This window comes from Felis catus, chromosome C1, assembly GCF_018350175.1.
Source record: "Felis catus isolate Fca126 chromosome C1, F.catus_Fca126_mat1.0, whole genome shotgun sequence".
NCBI lineage: Eukaryota > Metazoa > Chordata > Mammalia > Carnivora > Felidae > Felis > Felis catus.
In genome coordinates, this window is record NC_058375.1 from 45,198,439 (window position 1) to 45,220,364 (window position 21,926).

At 40.7% G+C, this 21,926-nt stretch overlaps 1 long non-coding RNA gene across 2 annotated transcripts in view; it reads right to left on the minus strand.

Annotated features, from left to right (window-relative positions):
- Positions 1-21,926, minus strand: part of LOC111561743 — an 83,910-nt gene that overhangs the window by 11,235 nt on the left and 50,749 nt on the right. For both annotated transcript variants that reach the window (XR_006584305.1, XR_002744500.2), the window contains one exon: positions 1,529-1,702. This is a non-coding gene — a long non-coding RNA (uncharacterized LOC111561743). The remainder of the gene's footprint in view (positions 1-1,528; positions 1,703-21,926) is intronic.

Consider the following 21,926-nt stretch of genomic DNA (forward strand, 5'->3'; position numbering starts at 1 on the left):
TATGCTAGGAACTATCGATATACAGTTGATCCTTGAACAACATGGGTTCAAATTGCATGGGTCCACTTACAGGTGGATTTTTTTTCAGTGAATACAACACGGCACTGTTGATATATTTTCTCTTATGACTTTCTTAATAACATTTTTTCTCTACTTACTCTAAGAATATAGTTTACAATACACATAACATACAAAATAGGTGTTAATCAACTGTTATTGGTAAGACTTCCAGTCAACAGTAAGTTATTAATAGTTGCATTTATGGGGGAGTTAAAAGTTATCTTTGGATTTTCAAATACACAGGAGACTGGTACTCCTAGCCCCCACGTTGTTCAAGTGTTAACTATGCAAAAAGGAATCCCTGTTCTCAAGTAACATACAATCTAGAAATCTGAATTACAGATTTAGTAGCAAAGCCTATCACATCAGCATGCATGTTGCATATTTTTCTGATGGTGTTACCATCAGAATGGGTGAAGTCATTTCCCTTTTGGGACTTCAGTTTCCGTATCTATGAAATGAGCATGCTGGGACTTTGCATATATTTAGGATTTATTGATTTCCATTATTCTATATTTACCAGGACTCTTTAATGCTTTTTTTTTAAAAAGTTTATTTATTTTGAGAGAGGAGGGTGCAGGGGAGGGGCAGAGAGAAAGGGGGAGAGGGAGAATTCCAAGCGGGCTCCACACTGTCAGTACAGAGCCCAACGAGGGGCTAGAACTCACAAACTGTGAGATCATGACCGGAGCTGAAATCAAGAGTCAGACGCTTAACTGACTGAGCCACCCACGTGCCCCTTTAATGCTTGTTTAAAAAACAATCTGCAGCAATTATGGGACTGAATATCTTCTTCTACTTAACACATGAATTAGGGTTCAACCAGGAAGCTCTCAATATTAAGCACAGAAGAAACTGGTTGCACTGTTGAAAGAAGAGCTGAGAAACCAAGAGATTAGCAACAGTAGGCAACTGCTGTCATTCCTATGGCTGGAGCAAGTGAGGTCTCCAGAGCCCCATGGTCAGGGTCACCTGGGTGGAGATGGAACCAGACAGGCTTGTCTAGGGGCCAGAAAGGAGACATAGCCAGGGCCGGAGGCACGGTCAACCTGGAGTTTTCTCTCTCTCTTCTGCCTCTTATCTCTGATGTGTGCCTCCCAGGGCTCAACCCCACTGGAACTTTCTAACCAGGAGGCTGGGAAATGCAGAATCGTCCCCAGAGATACGGAGCAATGCAAAGTGAGAGAGTGAAGAATGGAGCTGAATACAAACAGCACACAGACTGGTCCCCTCACCATGAGCCTGGTAGTCCTCAAGGAGAGTGCCATGTATTGGAAAAGACCAAGCACATACTGACTAAGCAACAAAAGCGAAAATGATGGTAGCCCTATTGTTTTGTTGATACATGTTACCTAAAATCCAGAAATTAACATCTTCATTTTTCAAATGAAGAAACAGGCCCGGAGAATTAACTTGCCCAAATTCACAGAACAAGGAAAAGTGAGGCAAAATTGGAACCTATACTCACCTGCCTCCAAAGGATGTAAGCTTTCTTCTGTCCACATTAGGTGTTGCCAGTTCTCAGTAAGAGGGGTGTTCAGAGAGTAGCAGAGTCTCTATTTTGTCCTCTGAGAAATGGGATTTGGGATGGCTCCAACAGGAATCCTTTCTCAGTATAGGCTGGCATCATCTAGGAAGATTTCTGTAGAAAAGGTAGGGCTTTTGAGAGCGGGGGAGGGGGGGCGGTTCTTAAAGCATATGTAAGACTCATGGAGAAAGAGTACGAATACAATTCCTTGTGTTTTTCTCTCCTTGAGCAATCCCTTCTCTGCAGATTTGAATTAAGTTCTGAGCAATGAAACATAATATTGCTTACAAGGACCCTAATGAGCTCTCTTAGGTCTGTGCTTAGGGTATGCGAAGCAGTTGTCCCATTACTCAGCTCTGGGGTCTCAGGGGTAACCCAGAGAGTGTCTGAGTCCACCCTCCATCCCTAGAGCCTTGTGCCCTAACTGAAATGTACCTGCATGTTTGACATTAGCGCTCCTGGACAACTGGATGTCTATTGGCCATACATCTGAGAACTCTCAAGAACACTGTTTATTCCTTGAGAAATCTGGAATGAATTAGGCTGAATAAATTGGCTCTCAACTTGGCTGTTTCAGATGGCAGCAAAGGAATAACATATGCTGCTCCCCCTTCCTTCTCCCCCCGCCACCCCCCCCCCTGTTTTTTTATGAAAGGGGAAATGAAAACACACCCATATCCACACAAAAATTAGATTTGGTCAGATCATGCTCCACTGCTCCGGCAAGTGGAAGCCTTTGATCAGAATACTTAGGTGTCTCAGAAGAGAGGTAGGATCGCCTGCAGCCTGGAGAATGCATCCTAATGCATGTCTGCAACCTGTGTAGCATAAATCGAGTTGAACTGCAGTGGCCACAGAGCCACTGTTGCCGGGGCTACTGAGCAGTTAGCAAACACAACAAAGAATTCTCCTTCCCTAATCCTCTTACCAATCTCACCTTTCTCCTCCTTGCCAGCTGTTCACCCAAAGAAAGCCACGTGGAGCTTTGGAAATATTATTCAGGAAAAAATTAGAAGGAAAAAAAAAAAAGAAACAATCGAGCATAATGAAGCATGATTACACCTGCACGTGCATCATCTTAACTGCGCAGACTCAGCTTACAAATAATGAGAACAGCGACGGGTGGCGCTTTCGAGCTCTGTGCTAAGTTCTGAGCACATATGACCTCACTGCCGCATAACAGCAGTTTCATAATCAAAGTACTATTGTTCTCCTCACGTTATGGATGGTAGAATCGAGCCTTCGAAAGTTGGAGTCAGTTTCCTGAGCTACTTTAGAAAGTAAAGGAGCCGTGTTTCAACATGAAGACTTGTGTTGCGCATGTCCTGGTCACCATACCGTAGCCCGTGTGATGAGCGTGGAGGCGGGCCGCCCAGACCCCCCTTCAAGAAAGGCTTCGCTGCCCAGCCGCTGTCAGCAGGTGGCACTCAGCTGTCGGCCCCTGCTGGGCTCACCTCAGCTGCACGGCACCAGCTCGCCCAAGAGCCAGTCTTCCCCAGGGCAGCCGGCATCCAAAGACCAATGGGCAGTCCCAGACACATGGCCACACGGTATCCCATGGTCAGGCTGGCAGGCTTTCCTGTCACCTGGTACACAGCCAGAGCAGTTTTCCCAGTTGTGACATGTGACGCCTGTAGGACATGAAGACTCCTGCCAAGTATGTATGTAGAAGTATATACATATGGATATCTTATGGAATATGATTCAGCCTTAAAAAAGGAATCCTGCCATTTGCAATAACACGGATGGACCTTGAGAGCAGTATACTAAGGAATATAAGGCAGTCAGAGGAAGGCAAATACTCATATGGAACCTTAAAAAAAAAATCAAACTCATAAAAACAGAGAGTGGAAAAGTGGTTGCCAGGGGCTGCGGAGTGGAGGAAACAGGGAGTAACGGTTGATAAACGTGTGAGGTGGTGAATACATTTATTAACTAAATGGGAAGAATCCTTTTATCGTGTAGACATGTAAAAAATCATCACAATGTACATTTTAAATATCTTACCATTGTATTTATCAATTATACCTCAATAAAGCTGAAAGATAGTCTTCAAAATGCTTAAAAATAAACATATGACACAATGCGCAAATCTCTGAAAAGCATATATGTAAAAACTAAGTATTTTTCAAATTGAAGACTGTTTCCAAAATTCAAATTTTGCATTAAAATCAAATTGCTTTATGGCCGCATTTCTACTTAATATGAAGGTGACAAAGTTCTCAGTTGTCTTTTCCTGGGTAGCCCTGAGCATCACTGAGCAGGGGCAACTTCCCCAAGGTCACCTCAACAAGATGGGACTTCATTCCACTATCGTTTGTTCACTATCTGTCTGCACCTACCTTCAAGCTCCCTTAGGTAAAGCCCGCATCTTCCCGTTCACCCCTTTATCACCATGCCTAGCACAGTATCTGGCAATATTAATTAATTTATTCAACAGTTGCCAGGCGAGTGAGCCATAGATGCAGAGATTAATTCATTCCACGGCATCAAATTTAGACTTGTAGCCATCCACTGCCTGGTGCAGGTCTTCTTTATTTCTCAGTCACAAACAGATTTTCCCTCCTCAGCCCTTGAAAGTGGAAGAAACCCAGGAGGAATTAACCTTTCACTCAGAAAGCCACAAGAGGAAGGACTGCATTAGATGTGAGCAATTGGGAATCGTGCCACCTCAGGACTCCTGTAACATTTTAATGAGGCAGACCTTTATCTATTTCCTTTGCCTCATCCACCTCCCTCCCATATCATATGTCCCTATTGAATCTCATTCTCAACGGCACCAAATGCTGGCTTTCGCATCTCAGCAGAAACAAAGAACGACCCCTTTCCAAGCTTCCCAGGTTCCACACTGCCCAGATAGTGCATTTTGTGAAGTGCTCTCAGCCTCTAGAGGCACTGAGTCATTGTTTCCTTTCCGGGCAACTTCTAAATCATGAGCCTTGTCTTCTCAGAAAACTTACGGCTCTTCATCTTATCCTCTCATTTGATCTCCTAAATGATCCTATGAGGTAAGAGACCAGATGTCATGCATCGAAAGATCAGTGAACCAGAAAATCAGAAGAAAAGGATTTTCATTTCTCTCTACTATTTATTAGTTGTGTGATCTTAGGCAATTCTCATGACACTCATAAAAAGAAATGGGTTTATAAGATTCAGCACTGGATGGATATTTAATGAGGGTCCTTTACGTGTATGGTTCTAGATGCTGGAGGTACAGTGGGACATAAGACAGGTAATTTCTCTTTTTTCACAGAGCCTCCATTCTAGTGGGGTGCAGACAGATGAGAGGCAGCAAATAGAAAAGAGAATTTTGGATATTGATAAATGTTTCTGAGACAATAAAGAAAGTAATGCGTTAAACAGTGATCAGCGGGAGCTGTTTTGATTGGGCGGTCAACCTTCACCCCACAGAAGGTGAAACTTTTCCATATCTGAAAGACAAGAGGGAGTCGGTGAAGAGCTCTCCAGCTCTCCAGGTAGTGGGAACAGGTATTCAGAGCTGGTCACAAAAGTTCTAAGAGGACGCAAGCTTGGCTGTCTCTGACAGTTCTTACCATGGGTGGCTCCCATTTTGCAGATGATGTTCTTAAGGCCAGAGCAGTGAAGCAATTTGCTCAAGAGTAAATGTTGAGTTCTTGGAAGAACATGGATTCAGACTCACATCTTACGACTTTTAAGGAGAATGTTCTTCACCACTTAAATTCTTAGACCCTTAATTCAGACCCTCATGACCCCACCCCTGGATTATTTCAGTTGACTCTTAATTGGTCACTCAACCTCCATGCTGTCATCCCCAACCCAACCCCACTTCATCTGCCATATTGAAGATGGCCACAGTTAGGTCTCCAATACACAAGTCTGAGCATGTCCCCCTTCGTTTTCCTTTAAACACATTTTGCCAGGGGCCTAAGGATAAATTCCAAGCTCTCCAACTCATTATTTAGTCTATTCTCAACAATTCCAACCTCACATTCTACCACCATCCTTCCTCACATCCTCTCTTTAGCCTCAGTAAATGAAACGCCATTTTGTTGCCCACCCCCCCCCCCTTAAACATTTTCTTCTCTTTCATTGGTAAATGCCAGTGATTTTACAATGACCCGCACAAATGACATTTCCTGTGCAGAGTGCACCCCTCCTTTATCTATGTCAGCATGACACTTTTACTATGTGACAGTAGTTTCCATATTTTTTTTTTAATTTTTTTTTCAACATTTATTTATTTTGGGGACAGAGAGAGACAGAGCATGAACGGGGGAGGGGCAGAGAGAGAGGGAGACACAGAATCGGAAACAGGCTCCAGGCTCTGAGCCATCAGCCCAGAGCCCGATGCGGGGCTCGAACTCCTGGACCGCGAGATCGTGACCTGGCTGAAGTCGGACGCTTAACCGACTGCGCCACCCAGGCGCCCCAGTAGTTTCCATATTTATTGCACTGCTTCATTTACTTGCCCCGCTAGATCTTGAGACCCAAAAAGGGTAGAAAACACAATGCATTTCTTCTTGTGTCCCCAGGACTCCTCTCTCTTTCACTTTTGATTTCTTTTTTGACCCACGGTTTATTTTAGAAGCACAGCCTTTGATTTCCAAGTAGTTGGGGATTATGTCACTGATCATCTTAAGCTATTGATGTCTAAATCAATTCCTTGAAGCCAGAGAAAATACTCTGATTTTAATCCTTTATTGGGGCGCCTGGGTGGCGCAGTCGGTTAAGCGTCCCACTTCGGCTCAGGTCGTGATCTAGCTGTCCGTGAGTTCGAGCCCCGCGTCAGGCTCTGGGCTGATGGCTCAGAGCCTGGAGCCTGTTTCCGATTCTGTGTCTCCCTCTCTCTCTGCCCCTCCCCCGTTCATGCTCTGTCTCTCTCTGTCCCAAAAATAAATAAACGTTGAAAAAAAAAATTAATCCTTTATTGATTTCCTTTTTTAAACAAAAGTTTATTTATTTATTTTGAGACAGAGAGACAGAGAGCACTAGCAGAAGAGAGGCAGGGGTGGGGGAGAGAGAGAATCCCAAGCAAGCTCCACGCCAGCATCGCACAGCCTCAGGGAGAGCTCAAACCCACGAATTACGAGATGACCTGAGCTGAAACCAAGAGTCCACCACTTCACTGACAGAGCCGCCCAGGTGCCCCTAGTGATTTACTTTTAAAGGCTAGTTCTGTAATCTGGCATATGTTCCGTCCTGTCGGAATGTATACTGTGATGTTGTTGGTTGGAGTGTTTCATAAACGTAAATTAGGCCAAATTGATTTCAAGTGTTTTTCAAATCTTGCATATCCTTACTCATTTCTGGTCTACTGTTTAATTAATTACTGAGAGAGAAGTTTTGAAATTCTATCAGTTTTTGCATATAAGTTTTCTTAGAAGATGCATGAACATTTAGGAGTTCTGTTTTCTTATGATTAACCCCTTTATCACCATGAAATATCCTTTTTTATTGCTACTAAAGTTTTTATTCTGAAGTCTTCTTCTGTAAATAATGTAGTCACTCCCACTTTCTTACGCTTAGTGTTTGCGTGGTGTATCCTTTTCTATCCTTTTACTTTCCATCCATCGTTGTGTGTATATTAAAAGTGGGTTTCATGGATCATGCCTTTGGTATGATCATTTAAAAAGTCACAGCCATCCATATATCCAAGGAAATCTAGGATTTCTCCCCAGAGTTTTATAGTTTTGCATTTTACCTTTAGGTCTTGATACATTTTAAGTTAATTTTCCTGAAAGGTGTAAGGTCTGTGTCTAGAATGTTGGGATTTACTCTGCAAGCTAATGTTACTTTAGAGAAATGTTATTTTTCAGGTATATTTTGTTTTTAACTTTGTTAGGCTACGTCTAAGGTATTCTTTTCCTTGGGCATAATTTTGTTCTCCAACCAGACTTGCCTCTTCTTGGGTATCAAGTAAATGACCCGGGTGTTCCATGATGTCTGTGCATTCTGGCTATTTGGTACTTAACGATAGTTGTATATGAGCTCTAAGAATTTCTCAGCTTACACATTGCCGGTTGTCCTTTGCCTTTACCCATGGAAATTCATCCTATACACCAGTGGCTTTCTACTGAGAATATAATGAAAGGTAATCCTATGTGGTTTTCTCTGCATCTCAGGAGGTTCACCCCTGCTTAGCTCTCTCCTCTCTGGGACTCTTTGCAACTTCCAGTCCTCTCTATTGGAACAGTTGTTTTATAACTGCCAAATATAAACATTTAAAAAATTATTTTGTTCATTTTTCTAGTTGTTTACTATGAGAAAGCTAAATCTGTTTCCAGTTACTCCACCATAGCCAGAAGCAGATATTTAGAAATGCCAAGCTTCTGAATGTTAGACAATCTGGGTGTAAAATATTATTTCCATGTAGCTTTATTTTGCATTTCTCTGATTATTAATGAAACCAAACATCTTTTTCTAGGTTTATTGGTCATTTGTGTTTCTTCTGCTCATATCTTTTGTCTATTTTAAAAATTAGGTTGCTTTTTCATGTTGGTTTGTATTAATACTTTGAATATCCTGGTTCTAATTCTTTGCCAATTATATCATTGCATACATTGGCTTCAAATACCTTGTTAATCTTCTTACTTTACAGTGTATTTTGTTTAATAGAAATTTTATTTGGGGTTAAATGTTGATAACTATGTCAATCTCTATTTTTTCTGATTTAATAATTCTTTGGTGTCTCCAAAAGTTGTAGAGTTTAACTTTAAATATTTATGGCTTCAATCCACTTATAATAATTTTTTGTGTGCATGGTGCGATGTAGGGAACTAATTTAATTTTTTTTTCTGTTAGTATATACAATTACATCCATTCTGTTTATTGGGATAATTCTTTTTACTCTATTGATCCGAGTTTCCATACGTAAATGGTTCTGTTGCTAAGCTCTGTATTCGTTTTTGGTCTGATTGTTTATGTGGACTTGGGCTAATTCCACATGTTTTTAATTACCAAAGGCTTGATATCTGGTAGGGTAAGGCTCAGCAGTTTGTTTAGTTCTTTCAAATTTTTCCTAGCTATTCTTGGCCCTTTGAGTTCTGGGGAAAGTACTGTCAAGATTTGGTTTTGAATTTGTGAGAACTGGTATCTTTATCGTGTCTATCCAAGTATGGATATGATATATACCTACATTTATTTAGATTTTTATTTTAGATTTAGATTTAGATTATTTAGATTTAGATTTATTTAGATTTCTTTTCTCTCTTTTTTAGAATTCTTTATACTTTTCCTAATAAAGGGAATAGATATCTTTTCATTACACTTATTTCTATGTTAAGTTAAAGTTTTAGTCACTATTTAAATGGGATCTGTATCTTCCTATTACACTTTTCTGACTGTTGCATTTGTATAGAAATGTCTTGGTGTTTGTGTATGTATCTTGTCTCAGCCAAGTTTGCTTAATTATTTAATTAGATCTAATACAGTGCCTATGGATCTCTTCAAATTTTTTAAATAAGACGATTGCATTGTCTACAAATAAGGACAGTCATCTCCTTTTATAATTTCTATTTGTTTTTTTTTTTTTTCATTTTCTCTTTTAATCACATTGTGTAGGACTCTTACTACATCATTGACCGGAAGCAAAAATCATTCTATTGTTCCATCATCAAGCGTAATGCTTAATAAGGTTTAAAAGACACTTTCATCAGATTAAGGAAGTGCCTTCCTAATCAAAGTATTGAGACTTTTTTTTCATCTTGAATGTGTGCTGAACACCTTAAATGTTTAGTCTACATCTACTGAGATGGTTGTGTGTGTTTTCTCTTATATCAATGTAATGTACTATGTAGTAGATTTTTCTGATGGTGAGTACCTGCCTCCTAAGTGAACATCACTTGCTCATAATATCTTTTAAAAAACCCTCAGCTTGAATTTACACGTGAATATTTTATTTGGTGTTTTGGCATCGGGACCTGTTTTTACGTAATAGTATAGAGATCATTTTGATTGCAATCCACCTTTCTTGAAGGTGGATTAATTTAATATTAATTCCTTTAAGCCTTTCTTTAGGGCTATTGGTTTATTTTAGATTCCTCCTTTTTCTTCAGTCGATTGTGGCAAATTTACATTTTTCCTGAAATTTAGCAATTTAAACAGGTTTGCAAATGCACTCACATAAAATTATGCTTGGTGGGGTGCCTGAGTGGCTCAGTGGGTGAAGCATCTGACTTCAGCTCAGGTCATGATCTCGCAGTTTGTGAGTTCAAGCCCTGCGTCGGGCTCTGTGCTGACAGCTCAGAGCCTGGAGCCTGCTTGGATTCTGTGTCTCCCTCTCTCTCTCTGCCCCTCCCTTGCTCATGCTCTCCCTCTCTCAAAAATAAATAAACATGAAAAGATTGTTTTTAATTATTCTTTGTAATCACTTCATTCTTCATGCTTTTTTTTTTTTTTAACCAGAGATGGTCAGGCATTTTTACAGTGGTTTGAGGATCTTTGCTTTTGCTTCATGAAAGTGGTATTCAAGGGGAGTCACCACCACCCTCCCTCCAAAGTACAGCTGCCAAACCCGGTGACATCTTCACACAGACTGTCACTAAAATTTCCATCCCATGGAAACATGGCCTGATGATCTAACATTACAGAGATAGGTATTATTGTCTCCTTTTAACAGATAAACAATTTGAGGCTCAAGGAGTTTAAGAGAGCTGTACAAGTTTAAAAGATACTTGTGTGAGGTTTGGCTTTTTAAAAAGCCACAGTTCAGGCTCTTTGCATCACAAGGGCCTTTCTCAGTGTGTGGCCTCGGAACCACCTAAGGCAGAATCACCTAGGGTGTTAGACTAAAAGTTCTCATTCCTGAGCCCCTACTTGAGACATACTGAATCAGACTCTCTGGAGGCTTGTGACCTGGGAATCTGTATTGTAAACCAATTCCAGAGATGATTTTTACCCTCTAAATTTTGAGAACTTCTATACCTATAGTAGCTTTCTTATGAAGTCACTTGACAAAGTAGAATACTTAAGAACTCATTTACTACTGAATTTCCATCCCCTGGTGGCTGGCTTTCCTGGTTCAGGAAATTGTAACCAAAGTTCTCATGCACTTCCCCCATTTAAAAGAAAAAAAAAAAGGTACTGCTGACTTCAGTGTAAATATTCAAACAGGGCATTTCTGCAACTGGCTGAGAGCCCCAGATGTACACATGGGCACTAGGAAAGGAGTTGCACAAATGTGGGGTCATGGAAACATTAGCAAAGGAAATGAAGCAAGCAGACGGATGTAAAAATGGGACTGTTGCAGAGCTCTGTATTACAATGAGAAATATACCAAAGTTCCAATAAAGAAGTCTTTAAAAGCCTTTCTAGTTTCTTTATCAGCAAAGCGATTTTTGTCTTTTATCTGTGGTTTGGTTTTGGTCTCTCTTTTGCATCTGTTTTCTTCCTGGATTCTTGGCAGTTCTCATATGTTGATTTTCTGGAAAAGGATTAAAGAAGAACCATCTCTCTTCTTCATTCGTTACCTTCATTGACAAATGCCACCCTCTGTGCCCCGTCATTCCCTATGGCCTTCATACACTCACTCAGCAAAGAGATACTGAAATACTGGCCACTGTATTGGGTGCTGCAGGCCTTGCCCTTGAAAATGGCATAAACTACTGTGGGAAACGTATTAATAATTACAATCAAAAGTTGAAAATGTTACCAAAAAAGTATCTCTCTGGATGAGAGGGATGACATCCTAAACTGGAGAGATGAATAAAGGTAGGTGATTCAGAATACCAGGCTGCATGGATAAGAATCGTGTCTCTACCACTTACTAGCTGCACACCCGTAATCTTTCTGTGCCTTAATTCCTTCATCAGTATTACTGGAAACAATAATAAAGTCTACCTTATAGGGTTTTCTGTCATGAGGTTGGATGAGTTGATAAGTACCCTGGGGTACTTAGAGTAGTTTAAGCTATGTAGTTATGTGTAACTGTTAGTGGTTACAATTGTTATACTGTTATACTTATGCAAGGGTTCAAGGGGGGCCTACTCCATTCCTTACGCAAAGAATCGTGTAGACCATAGCCCAGAGGCATGTACACGAGGGAGTGCGATGTCCAAGCAGTGCTGTGTGACTGGAGTGTGCGGTTCAAGAGTGCATCGTGCATGCAGAGTAGGGAGTGTGCATGGGAGTGTGCATATGTGACCATGAGTGTGGCCTGGTGGTGAGAAGGGGCTTGTGCTGGGGGACCATGGTGTCAGGAAGCTTGGCTGAGGACTGATGGCATCTGGACAGGTAGCAGCTCACAGAGGACCCACAGCATCAGTTACGAACAGCTGGCGTGGGTGTGAATCCCAGCTCTCCTGCTCACCAGCTGAGTGGGCCTGGGCAACCACTTTGCTCTGAGCCTTGCTTTCCTTAACCCCCAAATGCATAAACTCCTAGAGCACCTCCCACAACAGGCAGTGGGGAGGAAGTGCGTTCACGTGTGAAAAGCCCTAAGAAGTCTCTGTCTCTCACGTAGCAGGCTGGATTTATATGTTAGAAATAATTACCAGACGTTTGCCCCTTATGATAAAGGCACAAAAAAGAAATCTACAGTGATACTCAAACAGGGAATGATCTGATGAGACCTTTTATCCCAGAAATTTTGTCCCAGAAATGAATGAAACCATAATAAATAAGAGACAGAAGAAACAAATAAAGGTCTGCAGTGAAGTCCACTGAGGTTGCATACAGGTGCTAGACCCAAAGTACGGAAGGTGGCTGTCCGACGTGCTCTAGCACAGCCAGTGTTGGCGTCATTTCTGGGAAGCACACAGCAAGAGGCACAGACTCCCCAGCTGTCTCAGGGGACAATCCCCCAGCTGGTGAGGAGACTGGAAGCTATTTCACAAGAGGGGTGGTGACAGAACGGGGATGTTGGACTGAGAGGGGAGGTCGGCAGTAGAGGCAGGTACTAGGAACATGTTGGCTGCCCTAAAACCAGGAAGGGCTGTCCTGTGAAAGAGGGAGTGGACCGGTTCTGTGGGGTTCCAGGTGATGGGGGAAAAAAACCTAAAGATGAAAATGACGGAGAGATGGATTTCAACTTAGGTTCTTTTTCCCTTTTTTTAAATTTAAATTTTAGTGAACATACAGTGCAATATTGGTTTCAGGAGTAGGATTCAGTGATTCATCACTTACATACAACACCCGGTGCTCATCCCAACAAGTGCCCTTCTCAATGCTCATTACCCATTTTCCCCTCTCCCCCTCGCCCCCCTTCCCCATCAACCCTCAGTTTGTTGTCTATCAAGAGTCTCTAACGGTTTGTTCCTCTCTCTTCTCTCCCACTCCTGTATGTTTATTTGTTTCTTAAATTCCACATATGAGTGAAATTATATGGTATTTGTCTTTCTCTGATTGACTTGTTTCACTTAGAAAATACATTCAAGCTCCATCCACATCATTGCAAATGGCAAGACTTCATTCTTTTGATAGCTGAATAACATTCCATTGTATATATACACCACATCTTCTCAATCCATTCATCAGTCAATGGACATTTGGGCTCTTTCTATAGTTTGGCTATTGTTGATAATGCTGCTATAAACATTGGGGTTCATGTACTTCTTCAAATCTGTATTTTTGTATGCTTTGGGTAAGTACCTAATAGTGGCAATTGTTGGATCATAGGGTAGCTTCTTGAAGAACCTCCATACTGTTCTCCAGAGTGGCTGCATTCCACTGGTTTGCAGCATTCCACTGCTGGTTTGCATTCCCACCAACAGTGCAAGAGGCTTCCCCCTTTTCCACATTCTCGCCAACACCTGTTGTTCCTTGTGTTGCTAATTTTGGCCATTCTGACAAGTGTGAGGTGGTACCTCACTGTGGTTTTGATTTGTATTTCCCTGATGATGAGTGATGTTGAGCATCTTTTCATGTGTCTCTTAGCCATCTGGATGTCTTCTTTGGAAAAGTGTCTATTCATGTTTTCTGCCCATTTCTTGGCTGAGTTATTTGTTTTTTGGCTGTTGAGTTTGACAAGTTTTTTTTATAGATTTTGGATACTAACCCTTTATCCAATACATCATTTACAAATATCTTCTCCCATTCCATCAGTTGCCTTTTAGTTTTCCTGATTATTTCCTTTGCTGTGCAGAAGCTTTCTATCTTGATGAGGTCCCAATAGTTCATGTTTGCTTTCATTTCCCTTCACTTTAATGACATGTCTAGTAAGAAGCTGCTGAGGCCAAGGTCAAAGAGGTTGCTGCCTGTGTTCTCCTCTAGGGTTTTGACGGTGTCCTGTCTCACATTTAGGTCTATCAGCCATTTTGAATATATTACTGTGTATGGTGGAAGAAAGTGGTCCAGGCTCATTTTTCCAGTTTTCCCAACATCATCTGTTGGAAAGACAGTCTTTTTTTCCATTGGATATTCCCTTCTGCTTTGTCAACGATGATCTGATCATGTAGTTGTGGGTCCATTTCTGGATTTTTTATTCTGTTTCATTGATATACACGTCTGTTTTTGTGCCAGTATCATACTGTCTTGATGACTACAGCTTTGTAATATAGCTTGAGAACCGGAATCTGATGCCTCCAGTTTTTCCTTTTTCAGGATTGTTTGGCTACTTGGGGTCTTTTGTGGTTCCATACACATTTTCGGATTGTTTGTTCTAGCTCTGCAAAAAATGCTGGTGGTATTTTGATAGGGATTGCATTAAATGTGTAGATTGCTTTGGGTAGTATAGACATTTTAACAATGTTTGTTCTTCCTATCCATGAGCATGGAATGCTTTCCCATTTCTTTGTGTCCTTTTCAGTTTATTTCATAAGTGTTTTATCATTTTCAGAATATAGATCTTTTACCTCTTTGGTTAGGTTTATTCCCTGATACCTTATTGTTTTGTGTGCAGTTGCAAATGGGATCAATTCCTTGATTTCTTTTTCTGTTGCTTCCTTGTTGGTGTATAGAAATGCAACAGATTTCTGCACGGTGATTTTATATCCTGTGACTTTGCTGAATTCATGCAATAGCTCTAGCAATTTTTTGGTGGAGTCTTTCAGGTTTTCTCCTTAGACTATCATGTCACCTGCAAATAGTGAAAGTTTGATTTCTTTCTTGTTGATTTCAATGCCTTTTATTTCTTTTTGTTGTCTCATTGCTGAGGCTAAGTCTTCCAGTACTATGTTAACTAGTAATGGTGAAAGTGGACATCCTTGTCTTGTTCCTGACTATAGGAACAAGTTTTTCCCCACTGAGGATGATACAAGCTGTGGGTCTTTTGTATATGGCCTTTATGATGTTGAGGTATGTTCCATGTATCTCTACTTTGTGGAGGGTTTTTATCAAGAATGGGTGCCGTATTTTGTCAAATGCTTTTTCTGAATCTATTGACAGGATCATATGGTTCTTATTCTTTCTTTTATTAGTGTGGTGTATCACGTTGACTGATTTGCGAATACTGAACCAGACCTCCAGCCCAGGAATAAATCCCACTTGATCATGGTGAATAATTCTTTTAACGCACTATTGAATTTGATTTGCTAGTATCTTGGTGAGAACTTTTATATCTGTGTTCATCAGGGATATATCTCCTTTTTAGTGAGGTCTTTGTCTAGTTTTGCAATCAAGGTAATGCTGGTTTCATAAAATAGCTTCATAAAATACAAGGAAGTTTTCCTTCCGTTTCTGTTTCTTGGAATAGTTTGACAAGAATAGGCATTAGCTAGTCTTTAAATGTCTGGTAGAATTCCCCTGGGAAGCCATCTGGCCCAGGATTCTTGTTTGTTGGGAGATTTTTGGTTACTGATTCAATTTCTTTGCTGGTTATGGGTCTGTTCAAATTTTCTATCTCTTTCTGTTTCAGTTTTGGTAGTTTGTGAGTTTCTAGTAATTTGTCCATTTCTTCTAAATCGCCCGGTTTGTTGGCATATAATTTTTCCTAGAATTCTCTTATAATTGTGTTTCTTATATAATTGGTTGTGATCTCTCCTCTTTCATTTGTGATTTTACCTATTTGGGTCCTTTTCTTTTCTTTTTGATAAGTCTAGCGAGGGGTTTATCAATTTTGTTGATTCATTCAAAGAACCAGCTTAGTTTCGTTGATCTGTTCTACTGTGGGTTTTTTTTTTGGTTTATATATCATTTATTTTTGCCCTAATATTTATTATTTCCCTTTTTTCTTCTGGCTTTAGGATTTATTTGCTGCTCCTTTTCTGGCTCCTTTAGGTGTGAGGTTAGATTGTGTATTTGGGACATTTCTTGTGTCTTGAAATAGGCTTGAATAGCAACGTATTTTCCTCTTAGGACTGCCTTTGCTGCATCCCAAATGTTTTCGACTGTCATGTTTTCATTTTCATTTGTTTCCACGTATTTTTTTTTTAATTCTTCATTAGTTTACTGGTTAACCCATTCATTCTTCAGTAGGATGTTCTTTAACCTTCATGTATTTGAGGACTTTCCAAATTTTTACTTGTGGTTGACTTCAAGCTTCATAGCATTGTGATCTGAAAATATGCATGATATGATCTTGATCTTTTTGTTCCTGTTGAGGGCTGATTTGTGACCCAGTATGTGATCTATTCTGGAGACTGTTCCATGTGCACTCAAAAAGAATGTGTAGTCTGCTGCTTTAGGATGAAATGTTCTGAATATATCTGTTAAGTCCATCTGGTCCTGTGTGTCATTCAAAGCCATTTTTTCCTTGTTGATTTTCTGTTAGGTGATCTGTGCATTGTTGTAAGTGGAGTGTTAAAGTCCCCTACTATTTTTGTATTATTTTCAGGGATATTCTTTATGTTTTTTTAGTAACTGATTTATATATTTGGGTACTTCCAAATTGGGGCATAAATATTTATAATTGTTAGATATTCTTGATGGATAGACCTGTTAATTATGATATAATGCCCTTCTCCATCTCTTGTTACAGTCTTAGTTTTAAAATCTAGTTTGTCTGGGGCACCTGGGTGGCTCAGTCGGTTAAGTGCCCACTTTGGCTCAGGTCATGATCTCACAGTTCATGAGTTCAAGTCCTGCATCAGGCTCTGTGCTGACAGCTCAGAGCCTGGAGCCTGTTCTGGATTCTGTGTCTCCCTCTTTCTCTGCCCCTCCCCCACTCCTGCTCTGCCTCTCTCTCTCTCTTTGTCTCTTTCTCTCTTCCTCTCAGTAATAAAGAAACATTAAAAAATAAAATAAATAAAATAAAATCTCGTTTGTCTGATGGAAGCATGGCTATTCCGGATTTCTTTTGACATCCATTAGCATGATAGATGGTTCTCCATCCATTCGCATTCAATCTGCAGGTGTCTTTAGGTCTAAAGTGATTCTCTTGTAGCCAGCATACACATGGATCTTGTTTTTTTTAATCCATGATGATATCCTGTGTCTTTTTATTAGATCACTTAGTGCATTTACATTCCAAGTGATTATTGAAAGATATGAATTTAGCCATTGTGTTATCTGTAGAGTTGGTATTTCTGGTGATGCTCTCTGGTCTTGCGACTCTTTGTTGCTTTTGGTCTTTTTTTTCCCTCCACTCAAAGAGAACTCTTAAAATTTCTTGTAGGGCTGGTTTTGTGGTCACAAATTCCTTTAGGTTTTGTTTATCTGTGAAATTTCTCTCTCCTTCTATTTTGAATATCAGCCTTGCTGGATAGAGTGTTCTTGGCTGCATATTTTTTCCCTTCAGCACATTGAATATATCCTGCCAGTCCTTTCTGGCCTGCCAAGTTTCTATGGACAGATTTGCTGTGAACCTGATCTGTCTTCCTTTGTAGGTTAAGGACTTTTTTTTCCCCTTGCTGCTTTCAGGATTCTCTCCTTGTCTCTGTATTTTGTGAATTTGACTATGACATGTCTTGGTGATAGCCAGCCTTTGTTGAATTTAATGGGAGTTCTCAGCTTTTTAAACTTTTTATTTTAATTCTGGTTAGTTAGCACACAGTGCTATATTAGTTTCAGGTGTACAATAGAGTGATTCAACACTTCCATACAACCCCAGGTGCCCATCACAAGTGCCCTCCTTAATCCCCATCACCTAGGTCACCCATCCCTGCTTCCCCCCTTCCCACCTCCTCTTTAGTGACCATCAGTTCGTTCTCTATGATTAAGAGTCTGCTTCTTGCTTTGGCTCTGTCTCATTTTTTCCCTTTGCTTGTTTGTTTGGTTTCTTAAATCCCACAGATGAGTAAAATTATATGACATTGGTTTTTTTCTGATTTCAGTGGGCATTATACTCTCTGGCTCCATCCATGTTGTTGCATATGGCAATATTTCATTCTTTCTTGTGGCTGAGTAATATTCCACGGTGTATATATACACCACATCTTCTTTATCCATTCATCTATGGATGGACACTTGGTCTGCTTCCATATCTTGGCTATCGTAAATAATGCTGCCATAAACACAGAGGTGCATGCATCCTTTTGAAATAGTGTTCTTGTATTCTTTGGGTAAGTACATAGTAGTACAGTTGTGGGATCATATGGTAGTTCCATTTTTAACTTTTTGAGGAACGTCCATACTGTTTTCCACAGTGGCTGCACCAGTTTGCATTCCCACCAACAGGGCACTGGGCTTTTTTTTCTCCACGTTCTCGCCAACACCTGTTGTTTCTTTTGTTGTCGATGTCGACTCAGTTTTTAAGAGGTAACAACATGGTCAGCTTTTAGTGATCACATTCAATATCTCAGAAACTGTCCTCAATGCTTTACTGAAATTCTTTCATTTAACATTATAACAACCCAATGGATTACACACTGTTGTACAGATGAGGAAATGGAGACAGACACAGGAGACAACTTACTCAAGTCACGTAGGAAATACATGGCAGAGCAGAGACTGGAGCTCTCCCTCTAAGGATTGCCCACCACGGCCTCCGCACAAGCCATACAAAGCTGAAACGGAAGACCTCAGTGGGGCCCAGAGCATCCCTGCTGCTGTCACCAAGCTCCTTCATGATCAATCTTATTTCTAACATGAGGCCTTCCTGACCCAGGTTAGTTGTCCCTGTTAAATTTAAGATGTCCCTGTTAGAGTTTCCCATGACACACTGTTCATTCCACTTGAGAATATTTACCAAAATTGTATGAATTGTTAACTTTTTACTTTCTCACTAGGCTCCAAGCTGTCTTGTTCTTCATCATATCTTAGTGCCTCGACTATGTCTGGCTCAAAATATGGGCTCAGGAACTTTATCAGTCATGATTACCCAAAAAATAGAACCAGTAAGGTGTGTGTATGTGAGAGAGAGAGAGGTACAGAGAGACAGATGGAGAGACAGAGAGACCCAGAGAGACAGAGAGAAAGGGGAGAGACTTTAAGAAATTAGATCATACAATTGAAAGGCAAGTTCAAACTCTGCAGGACAGCCTGGTAGTTTGGGGACCAAGGAAGAGTTGATGTTATAGTCTAGGGTCCAACAGCAGTCCAGAAGCAGAATCCCTTCTTCCTCAGAGGACCTCCTTAAGGCCTTTAACTGATTAGGTAAGACCCACCATGTCATAAAGGATATTCTGCTTTACCCAAAGTCTACTGATGTAAATGTTAATCACATCTTAAAAATCCCTTCACACTGTTAAAAACTGAGAACAAACTGAGGGTTGATGGGGGGTGGGAGGGAGGGGAGGGTGGGTGATGGGTATTGAGGAGGGCACCTTTTGGGATGAGCACTGGGTGTTGTATGGAAACCAATTTGACACTAAATTTCATATATTGAAAAAAATAAAAAAAAAATCCCTTCACAAACCTATGGCACCATAGCCTAGCCAGGCTGATACATAAAATTAACCTTCACAGTAACCATAGTTGCTTTTTGAATAAATGAATAGTACATTACCCAATACTGGAGAGGTTCACATTAAAATAAGTTGACATGCTGTGCATGCCATTCAAATATCTGAATGAACTAGATTGGTTTTAAGATGTTTCTATTTTCTGTCGTGTCATGATATGTCTCACCAGAGAAGTTTTAGAACAGGAGAAAAAGAATTTCACATGATTCCAATGGTAGCAAGCTATTCCTCTAGCTTTCATATAATGTGTTTGTTGCTGTGCATTTAAATCCATAACAATTTTGATTTTTTTCTTTAATGGAAGGAAGTAGTATCTAAACATTTTTATTAAAAAATTTTTAACTTTCTGTTTTAATTTTATTTTTTGAGGGACAGAGAGTGACAGAGCACAAGCAAGGGAGAGGCAGAAAGAGAGGGACACACAGAATCCGAAGCAGGCTCCAGGCTCTGAGCTGTCAGCACAGAGCCCTATGTGGGGCTTGAACCCATGAACGGGAGGTCATGACCTGAGCCGAAGTTGGATGCTCAACCAACTGAGCCACCCAGGTGCCCCCAAACATTTTTTTAATTGAGCATATACCTATGTACAGGCCGCTGGAAACAACAGACAATAACGCCAGCCTTTAGAAAGCTTCTATTATAGTGGGGTGGTAAGGAGTATAATAATAAATAATAACTACGTAAACTATAGAGAATGGCAGATGATGATAAAGTAGGGAAGGAAATCGGAAACACAGAGTCCAAGGTGAGAGCAGGACAATGATATTTTCAATGGAAAGTCATAGAAGGCCTCACTATGAGATAAAGTTTGAAGAAAAAGCTAAAAGTATAGGATCTAGAACGTCATGTACATATTTAGGAGTAGAAGAAAGATTTCAGGGAGAGAAAATAGCATGTGCAAAGGCCCTGAGGTGAATTTGTCATGCTTGATCAAGAATAACTAGGAGGCTAATATGGTTAAAGGATAGAAAGTAGTAGATGTCAAAGCACAGGGGTCATAAGGGCTTGAATGTATAGGGCCTGATGGAGTTATATGCAGGTTATGAGGATTTTGACATTGACTCAGGGAGAAATGGGAGTCACTGGAGGGTCTCGAGAAGAGGAAGACATGATCTGATTAAAATCCCGAAGACCAGTCTGGCAGTAATGTGAAGAATATGGCTGGAAGCTCTATATATGCCAGGTGTATCCAAACTGCTACATAAATTCCCAACTCACAGCTCCCTACAAGGACCACCTGTCCATTTTACATGGTGTGGTTTTGTTTTAAACAAGTTTACCGTGGTGTCATTGACATAAAATAAACCACGTGTAAAGTGTGCAAACTGATATGTTTCGATGCATGTATATACCTGTGAAACTATCACCATATTCAAGATAGTGAAATATCCGTTCCTTCCACAGTTCCTCATATGGTGTGTTTTTATTTTACTAATTGCATCACCCAGTTGCTCTTTTAAGAGTGGGGTGGGGAGTAGAATAAAGGCAACCGCCATTTGTTCTATATTCTTGCCAAGAACCTGGACACCCTCCCATATAGCTGTGATGGTGGGTTTCCTTCCTCCTGTGCTTACTTTAGGAATACCTAGAAGGGCACGTGCAGGCCAATTTCAACTGTTCCAAAACTTCCACTGCATTTTGAGAGGTGTGGCCTATAGCTGTGAGCAGAGAGAGTGACCCGTGTTTTAGGTGGCAAGTATTTTTTGCCAAGATTGTTTGAATGAAGCACACCCAGCCTTTTGTAGCTATTTTGGTCCTGCTATAGGGAAAGTAAGCTATTTGGTTTGGAAATGCCTAGGTTTCTGACAGACAAATATAAGCCAGTTAAGATGGATGAAAAGATGTGGCAGAAGGAGGAACTTTTCCCCCTAAGGAATCCACATCATTACCCTTGGCAATAAATCCACCCTTGAAGTTAATGAAGAAATACGGACAAGTTGTTTTTTGCTTCCTTAGTTCTACCTTCGATTCTCCTCCCACCGTACCTCGCATCCCGGGGGAGCAATATATTTTCTTACTAGGTGAGAGGAAATTCCTGAATAACTTCATAATGTGCCTTGCCAGTATTATCCACCACGCCTTGGAATTTCCTTCCACCCCGTGCGCTGCCTCTCCAAGTTGTTTCTCACCCTGGCCAGATAATGGATTTTTCTCCTCTCACTCTGCACTGACTCCTCAAGGATCTCATGACTTTTATTATTGCCCAAATAGCCTGAAAAGAGTCATTTTCTCAAGTCCAGATCCACCTATCCTCCATATTTATTACTGAGTTTTTTGTTCAATAATCATTTACAGAGCATCTACTGTATCGGTCAGGTCCCAGCAGAAAACACATGACACATATACAAACTGAGAGAGCTGAGAAGAACTTAACGCAGGGATGACGTTCAAGATGCGAGTGAGTGAGTGCAGGGAACCTAGGAGGAATTACTGTAGAATCCTGGATGCAGTAACAATAGGGTTCGTGATCTCTCCTGGGCCTAAAGGGGCAAGAGGGAGAATAAAGAGAACCTGAGAGAGACAGGGAGGGGGAGAGACTCACTCGATGGGAACCTTGGCCTCCAGTTAAGGGATGAAGCCAGCTCACAGCATCCCGGCCAGGAGGTAGCCTGGGGCGTTAACACCCTGACCTTACTCTCCTC